The following is a 9344-nucleotide window of genomic DNA, read 5'->3' on the forward strand; positions in this document are numbered from 1 at the left end:
ATCTGGAGCTTATTGCTAAAGAAATTAATAGAGGAAAATTTATTCCATTGCAATAACTAAGGGAAAATGAAAATAAATGAATTACATCTTTCTAAAATGTTCATGAAAATAGCAACAAAATAAACCAAAACAAAGCAGAAGGAAAAACTCAGTAAATATAAAAGCAGAAATGAATGAGTTGAAACCCAATAGAATAAACAAATAAATCTAAAAATGGTTCTTTGAAAAGATGAACAAAGAAATCAGTCCCCTAGGATGAAATGCAAAATTAGAAATGACAAAATTAGAAATACCCATAAAATAGAGGAAATAAAAAAAACTAGAGACTACTTTGCACAACTCCTTACAAATAAATTGGAAAACCCAGATGAAATAAATATATAATTTTAAAGAAACATAGTTAACCTTAGTAAGAAGAGAAAGCCTAAACAAACTAATTATTGAAGAAACAGAAAATAATTAAAGAGCTCTCCTGGGCCGGAACCTGTTTGCGTCTGCTGATCAAAGCCTGCAAATTCTTTGCTCAGACCCTGTTTAGATGGCCCGACCCCAGCTTCTACCCTTTGAAAACACCAAGAATAATGTCTCTGCATCATTTTTTTAAAAAAATTCAGTTTTATTGAGATACATTCACATACCATACAACCATCCATGGTGTACATCAATTGCTCACAGTACCATCATGTAGTTGTACATTCATCACCCCAATCTATTTTTGAACATTTTCCTTATACCAGAAAGAATCAGAATAAGAATAAAAAATAAAAATGAAAAAAGAACACCCAAATCACCCCCCCATCCCACCCTATTTTTCATTTAGGTTTTGTCCCCATTTTTATACTCATCCATCCATACACTGGATAAAGGGAGTGCAATCCACAAGGTTTTCACAATGACACTGTCATCCCTTGTAAGCTACATTGTTATACAATCGTCTTCAAGAGTCAAAGCTACTGGATTGGAGTTTGGTAGTTTCAGGTATTTACTTCTAGCTATTCCAATATATTAAAACCTAAAAAGTGCTATCTATATAGTGCGTAAGAACGTCCACCAGAATGACCTCTCGACTCCAATTGAAATCTCTCAGCCACTGAAGCTTGATTTCATTTCATTTCACATCCTCCTTTTGGTCAAGAAGATGTTCTCAATCCCATGATGCCGAGTCCAGATTCATCCCCAGGAGTCAGATCCTGCGTTGCCAGGGAGATTTACACCCCTGGGAGTCAGGTCCCACATAGCAGGGAGGGCAGTGAGATCACATGCCAAGGTGGCTTATTTAGAGAGAGAGAGAGGGCCACATCTGGGCAACAAAGAGGCACTCAGGGGGAGACTCTTAGGCACAATTATAAGCAGGTTTAGCCTCTCCTTCTGCATGACTTTTTACTAGAGCCAATCCCCTTCATCCCTGGATCAGGCATTGTACCCAGGTTGACCTTGGACCAGCAACACGAAATCCACATTCATAAGAAGAACGGGAGGCAGTGGCTGAAAGCCTATGAACTCTGGGAGCATATGGATACATCCCAGGTATCGACTGGGCTTCCAAGAGTGACCGCATGCTCACTTGTGCGGCAAACAGCAATGCCCATGTCTGGAGTCAGAAAGATGGTGTCTGGAAGCAACCATGGTGATCCCAAGAATTAATCATACAGCCTGCACTTTTGTGAAGGGATCCCTGCCTAAAGAACAACTTGGCTGTGGGAAATGGACACATTTCTGTTGGTTACTTCACATCTGAAAATTGGGTGAGCAAGTACATTAAAAGTCTTATTCCTTCCGTGGTCCTCCACTTGAATTGGCAGCCCAGCAATGTTTTGCTGGCAGCAGGATTGCATGACTTTAAATGCAGAGTGTTTTTTAGCTACATTAAAGAAGTGGCTGAAAAGCCAGCCAGAACACCACAGAATAGCAAGATAACTAGTCAGCTGATGTCAGAGTTTGGTGGCAGTGGCATTAGTGTATGGTCCAGGGGATCACCTTCTCTGCCAGTGGGAGCCACCTGGCCTGGGTCAGCCACAACAGCATGTGTCCATTGTCAGTGCCTCAAAAGTGTGCAAGGTTTCAACTCTGAAGGTGTAGCTCCTGATACTACTGACTGTATCATTTGTCTCCAAGAATAGCATTGTAGCTGCCAGCTGTGACTGCTGCCCAGTGCTCTTTAACGACAGTGACCATGGTTGCTTGACCTTTGTTTCCAAACTACACATTCCAAAACAGGGCATCCAGTGCAAAATGTCAGTCATGGAATGTTTCCACAAATGGGCAAGAGGGCCACAACTGAGGACTGCCATCCAAGGACAGCGTTGGAGATGCTGAATCAGAATAGCATCATTCGGGCATCTATTTATGAGGAGGAAAAGCAAAACACTAACTTTGCACTACTGGCAGTGATGAAGCCATGACAATTTGAGATTTCAAGATGTTAGAGTCTTCTATCTAGGGCCTTCAGATAATGTGAAGCTGTGAACCTCTGGAATCTAGGGTGACAAGCAGACTGACCACAGCTTTGCTATTTGCATAATGGGGAGGAAAGCCAGCTGCAAGGAAACTCTGAGCACACAGTGTGCAAATTTAACTTGCATGTTTTTGTTTGAATATAATTGATCAAAGCGTTGTTTTCTGAAAGGAGAAGTTTTTGTTTTTGTTTTCTGTTTCATTCCATTCTTGGCCAAGGCTTCTCTTTAAGAAGTTTATTATGGAAAATTATCACACTAACTTAAAGGAAAGTGTGGAGAGGAAAGTAAATTGCCTGCTAGAAAATTAAATAAAAATATTGAATGTGATTAAAAGAAAACCAAAACAACACCAGGTACCGATTTTACAAGGGAATTCTAACAAACCTTTAAAGATCAGATGATTCCAATGTTATTTAAAATATTCCTCACTATAGAAAAATGGAAATCTTCCAAATCCATTTTATGAAATAAGTATCAGATTGATTTCAGCACCTGGTAAAGATTGCACCAAGAAAGAAAACCAATAGACCAATATCACTTATGAATATCACTACAAAAGTCATTAGCAAACAGAATCCAGCAGCACATTAAAAAAAATGCAGCACATGGTTGGATATTGATGCCCAGTGTATCTCACTCTACCTGTTAACTGCCCCACTTGCTAAATAAAAACACAGTAATTCTTTGTGTAAAATTTGTACAGAAAAATAAACAAATTAGAAGTGTACAGTTGATGAATTTTCACAAATTGAACATACCCATGTACTAGCAACCATATCAAGAATCAGAGCAGTCTAGGACCCCAGAAACCCTTCCATGTCCCTTTTCTCTCTCATCCCCACAAAGCTATCTTGCTTTCTAACACCATAGATCAGTTTTGCTTATTTTTGAAACTTTATAAAATGGACTCATTAGAGTATGTATTCTTTTGCACCTAGCTTTATTCACTTGACATTATGTTTGTGAGATTCATCCATATTATTGTATTGTATTGTCTTGCTGTTCATTCTTGATATATAGTTTTCCTCTACAGCAGTGTGACTATACCATAATTGCTTTGTCCATTCTAATGTCGATAGAGAATTGGATAGCTTCCAGTTTGGGACTACTCCAATGGTGATGCTATGAATATTCTTCTTTTAAACATATGTGTGCATTTATCTTGGACATCTAACTAAGACTGTAATTGCTGGGCCATGGAATACACATGGTTATCAATTTTTCAAAATGACTGTATCTATTTACACTCCCAACAGCACTGTATGAACATTCTTGTTGTTCTATATCCTAATACTTAGTAAATTTTTGTCTTTTTCCATTTTAGCTATCCTGTTGAGCATGTAATAGTATCATATTAAGGTTTTAATGTGCATTTTCCTAATGTCTAATAAGATTGAGTATCTTTCCATATGTTTATTCTTGAAATCATATTTAACTTGTCAGCTCAATTGCATTTTATGTCTCATTTCACATCAGTAAACAGGCTAACTTGTTAAAATTAGGTGTGGATAACTTGTATCTTTGAGGTGATATAACACCTATCAAGCCCTCAGCCACATAGTTCAGTCTCCTAGTGGTGTGTGATTAAATAAAAGAGTCCATCAATAAAATATGAATTTAAAAATAACTCAAGACCTTTTTGCAACTTTCAGAAATAATAAAAAGAAATGCATAGACCACAGGAATACCACCTTAAATTTCTTTTTCTCTTATCTAGTTTTCACAAATGTAGCTGCCCTAGCATCTTTCTTCAAAAAATCTTGAAGAGTTATAAAATAACTTTCAGTGGGAAAGTCCTTTCTAATTATCACTCAAAATCCAAACTTCATATAAATTATGATTGAAAAATGTAACCAAAGAAAGAAAGAAAGAAAGAAAGAAAAAACAGAAAGCAAAAACAAAAGCTTTTGCATACCATTCAACGTCATATCGGAAGTCCTGGCCAGTATAATAAGGTGAGACATAGACATAAAAAGCATACACATTGGAAAGGCATCCAAATTGGTAATTTGCACAGAAAAAGTGATTGTCTAAATAGAAAAATCCCAAAGAGTCAACAAAAAACCTCCTAGAAATAGTAAGTGAGTTTAGCAAGGTTGCAGCATGCAAGGTCAACACACAAAAACCAAATATATTTCCATATACCAGCAACAAACAAGTGGGCTAAAATTTAAAAATACATACATGCCATTTACAATAACTCCCCCAAAATGAAATGATTGGGCATAAATTGAACAAAATATATATAGAGAGAGGATCTCTGTGCTGAATACTATGTAATGCTGATGGAAGCTATTAAAGAAGAACTAAATTAATGAAAAGATATATCTTGTTCATACATTGGAAGAGTCAACATAGCAAACATGTCAATTCTCCCCAAATTGATCTACAGATTTAACACAATTGCAATTAAAATCCCAGCAGAATATTTTGTAAACATAGACAAGCTGATTCTAAAATATATATGGAATGACAAAAGAAATAGAATAGTCAAAACAGTTTTGAAAAAGAAAAATAAATTTAGAGGAATCATACTATGTGGTTTTAATACTTACTATAAAACACCAGTAATCAAAATGTGTGGCATTGGCAAGAGATAGGCACACTGATCAATAGAGAAGAAAGGATAGTCTTCAATAAATGGGGTTGGAGCTATTGGATATTGATATGCATAAAAATGAACCTCAACCTAAACATCACACATTATACAAAAATTAACTCAAAATGGATCCTAGATCTATATTTAAAACATAAAAATACACAAATTTCAGAAGAAAACCTAGGAGAAAATTTTCATGTCCTTGGATTAAGAAAAGAGTTCTTATGAAGGATGACAAAAATATGATCCATAACAGAAAAAATTGGTTAGACTTCATCAAAATTCTAATCTTTTGATCTATAAAAGTCATTGTTAAGAGAATGAAAAGATAATCTACTTTGGGTCAAAATGTTTTCAAATCACATATCCACCAAAGGACTTGCGATCAGAATACATAAAGAACTCTAAAACTCAGCAATAAGAAAACAAACAACCGAATTAAAAATAGGCAAAAGACATGAACAAACACTTCACCAAAATAAACAAACAAGCACCTCAAAATATGTTCAACATCATTAACCATTAGGGAAATGCAAATTAAAACCATGAAATACTGCTTGTTCCAGTTTGCTAATGCTTCCAGAATGCAAAATACAAGAAATGGATTGGCTTTTATAAAGGGGGTTTCTTTGGTTACAAAGTTACCGTCTTAAGGCTGTAAAAGTGTCTAAGCTAAGGCATCAACCATAGGATACCTTCACAGAAGAATGACCAACGGTGTCCAGAAAATCTCTGTTAGCTCAGAAGGCACGTGGCTGGCATCCACTTGCTCCCAGGTTGCATTTCAAAATGGTGTTCTCCAAAATGTTGCTCTTGGGGTGTTTTGTCCTCTCTTCGCTGCAGCTCCTCTTCAAAATATGACTTTCAGTTGCTCTCTGTGTCTGGACCTGTGTGGCTCTTTTTAAAGTACTCCAGTGATCCAATAAAGACCCACCCAGAATGGCGGGGCAACACCTCCATAGAAATAATCCAATGAAAAGTCTCATCCACAGCTGATTAAGTCACATCTCCATGGAAACACTGAACCAATAGTTTCCAACCTAATCAACACTAATATGTCTGCCCCCACAAGATTACATCAAAGAACATGGCTTTTTCTGGGGGACATAATATATACAAGCTAGCACAGTGCTACACATATATTAAAATGGCTAAAGTAAAGAATATTGCCATTGCCAATTGCTGGTGAGGATGTGAAGCAACTGGAATTTTGATACTTTGCTGATGGGAAAGTAAAATGATAAAGCCACTCTGGAATATGGTTTGTAGTTTCTTGTAAAGTTGAATCTACAACTCAGCAATCCTAGCAATCTCTCCCCTGGATATTTACCCTAAAAAAATGAAGACTTATGTTCACACAAAACTCTGTGCACAAAAATGTTTACAGCAGCTCTATTCACAGTTGCCAAAAATGGAAACAAACCAATTGTTCTTTCACTGGGCCAATGCTCAAAGAAACTGTGGTACATTTATATGGTGGAATACTATTCAACAACAAAAAGGAACAAGTTATTGATATGGCAACAACTTGGATGAATCTCAAAGGCATTGTGCTGAGTGAAACAAGCCAGTCTCTAAAGGTTATATACTCATAAAGGTATGATCCCATTTTTAAGCTATTCTTGTAAAGAAAAAAAAAAAAAAAACGGAATGAAGGAGGACATGCCAGTGGTTTCCAGGGGAGAGGGTGTGACTACAAGCTGCTAGCATCAGGGAGGTTTTGGAAGGTGTTGGAATGTTCTGTAACCTGACTGTGGTGGTGGCAGCCATGTGAATCTATCCATGTGTAAATATGTTAATTTACAAAAACAAAACAAAACAAAACAAAACAAAAAAACCTTCTGCATGGCACATAGCATCATAAGGAAAATCAAAAGGCAAATGATAAAGTGAGAAAATGTATTTATATGATTCATGTCACAAAGGACCATTCTCCCTAATATATAAAAAGCTCTTAAATGTAAATAACAATGCCAAAACACCCACCCCTCAGAAAGAGCAAAAGGTATGAAAAGACATCTCACAGTAAAGGGAATACAAGTGAGTCTTAAAAATATGAATAGATGGCCCACCTTACACATAAGCAGAAAGCAGATTAAAGCTACATTAAGATACCACTTATCTATGGAATAGGCAAAAGTCCCAAAGTTTGACAACACACACTGTTGGCCAGGTACTCTTATTCACTGCTAAAGGGAATGTATATTAGACAATTTGGCAATATCTATCAATTATTTCATTTGATTCAGGTATATTTAACCTACACGTCCAAAATAAAGTCTATTCAAGGTTATTCCTTGAAGCATTTTTTGTAATAGAAAAAAACTGAAGTTAGCAAAATTCCGTCATTAGGGGACTAACTGACATAAATCAGGAAAGCATTCATTGTCCTACTCTGTAGCTATAAAAAAAGACTGAGGGAAAACTCTCTATGCCTTTGATACAAGAAGAGTTCCAATATGTATTATTATGAAGTCAAAAAAGCAAGGTACCAAATAATGTTTATAGTCTGCAGCATTCTGTATAAAAGGTGAGGGTGTAAGAATAGTTTGGGCCAGACACAAAAAGAGAGAGATTGCATGTTACCACTGATGTGAACTCTGTGAAAAATGTAAAATAAGTGTCTTACATTATAGAATCTAGGGGACCTAGAGATAGACAGCAACTAGTGAAGGGAGAACAATAACCTAAAAAGAACAGAAAAGATGTTGAGGGTAATCTTAACAATATGGGAATGCTCAGGAATGACTATGGTTCATTAATTTTCTTGGAGTATGGTAGGAACATACTGGAAGCAATGTAGTTCTTTTAGGATATTTGTTTTTCTTATTCCTTTGTTTTGTTTTGATTGAAATGTTTTTTAAAATTTTTTGATAAATCTTAAAAAAAAGAGAATAGATTGGTACTGCATAGATAAACTCTAGAAAAACAATCAAGAGAATAATAAAAGTGATTATTAGTAAAAGAGAAGAATGGGAACAAAAAGATGAGGGATAATAGCTGAAACAAAATTTTCACTGTATCTTTCTGTATTTTAAATTTTTGAACCATTTATACAAATTACTTGTTCCAAAAGAAGTGGTATGTATAATTTTTAAGTGAGTTGATCTTAGGTCTTTTATGTCCTTTTCTTTCTCTGCATTCTTTTATCTAGCCATTTAGGGAGAATGTACTGAAATCTTATATGCGGGTGCTACGCAAAGCACTTTAAAGACATGTGGTCAGCATTCAACAAAGCATGCAAAAAAATAGAGTCCAGTGATCTATGGGAGTCTGGACAAAAATGTCTCGAACCAAAAGCATTGCTAATGTGTGTTTAAAGGCAGAAGGCAGCCAGGAAGTCAAAAGAGCAGAGTGGAAAAGGAGCAGCTTGTGGAGAAAGCGGAAAAGAACTAGGCCTTACAGATGACTAGGAGGAAGAACTAAATTCTAGTCCTGTTCTTCTCCCAAGTCAACATGTAGCCCAAAATTTCCTTTCTTACTTTTGAGCATGATAAGGAATCATTGCTGTCCTTTAGGCCAACTTCATTATTTCATTAATGAGGAAATTGGGGCCTGGGGGTTCAGGTGACTGGTTTGGAAAAATGACTTCTGGCAGACCTAAGGGTGATTTCTCCCCCTTCTTTCTGATTTTCTGTACTTATCAATTGTTATATAATGTATTATCTTTACAATGGAAACATCTAATCTATTGATAGAAAATCTGTTAAGCAATATTACTTTTCGTCACAGCCAAGGAGGAACATAACTAATATCCAAAGAAGTCTCCAGCTTTTAGGAAAGATTCTTTGAAAACAAAAACAACAAAAATATCTACAACAGAAAAAACAAAAATACCAAATAAGGGGCATGTGCTTGGCTTTTTTCTATAAATAGACTTGGATAAATGGGCAAAGAACATAAACTTTCCATTAAAGTAATATTTTTAATGCTGTTAATTACAGTAAAAATTTTGTTCTAGAACAAATGTGACACACACATACATATAATAAATATTTATATATAAAATGTTTATATTAAATATATATGTATTTTATATACATAAAGACGATGTATATTTAGCCTTTAAAGGTCTAGAAATAAATATTAAAGCAGAAGTATGGTCAAAAATAGCAATGAAGAGTGTCTTAAAAGTCTAGAAATTCTGTTGGAAGTCACTTTCCTCTAAAAGCAGAACATCTGATAAATTCTAAAATTGCCTTTCTAATCATTTCATTTCCCAGATGCTGACCAATTGGAAATAAGTAATTGATTGATGTGGAAAGCCTGGGAAGACTGGATGACAATGA

The 9344-nt window shown here is 35.6% G+C and overlaps 1 pseudogene; it reads left to right on the forward strand.

Moving 5' to 3' along the window:
• The window catches only part of LOC119506815, a 48408-nt pseudogene extending 45950 nt beyond the window's left edge, over positions 1-2458 (forward strand).
• Positions 2459-9344: the final 6886 nt, after the last annotated feature.

Source organism: Choloepus didactylus, chromosome 12 (genome assembly GCF_015220235.1).
Source record: "Choloepus didactylus isolate mChoDid1 chromosome 12, mChoDid1.pri, whole genome shotgun sequence".
NCBI lineage: Eukaryota > Metazoa > Chordata > Mammalia > Pilosa > Megalonychidae > Choloepus > Choloepus didactylus.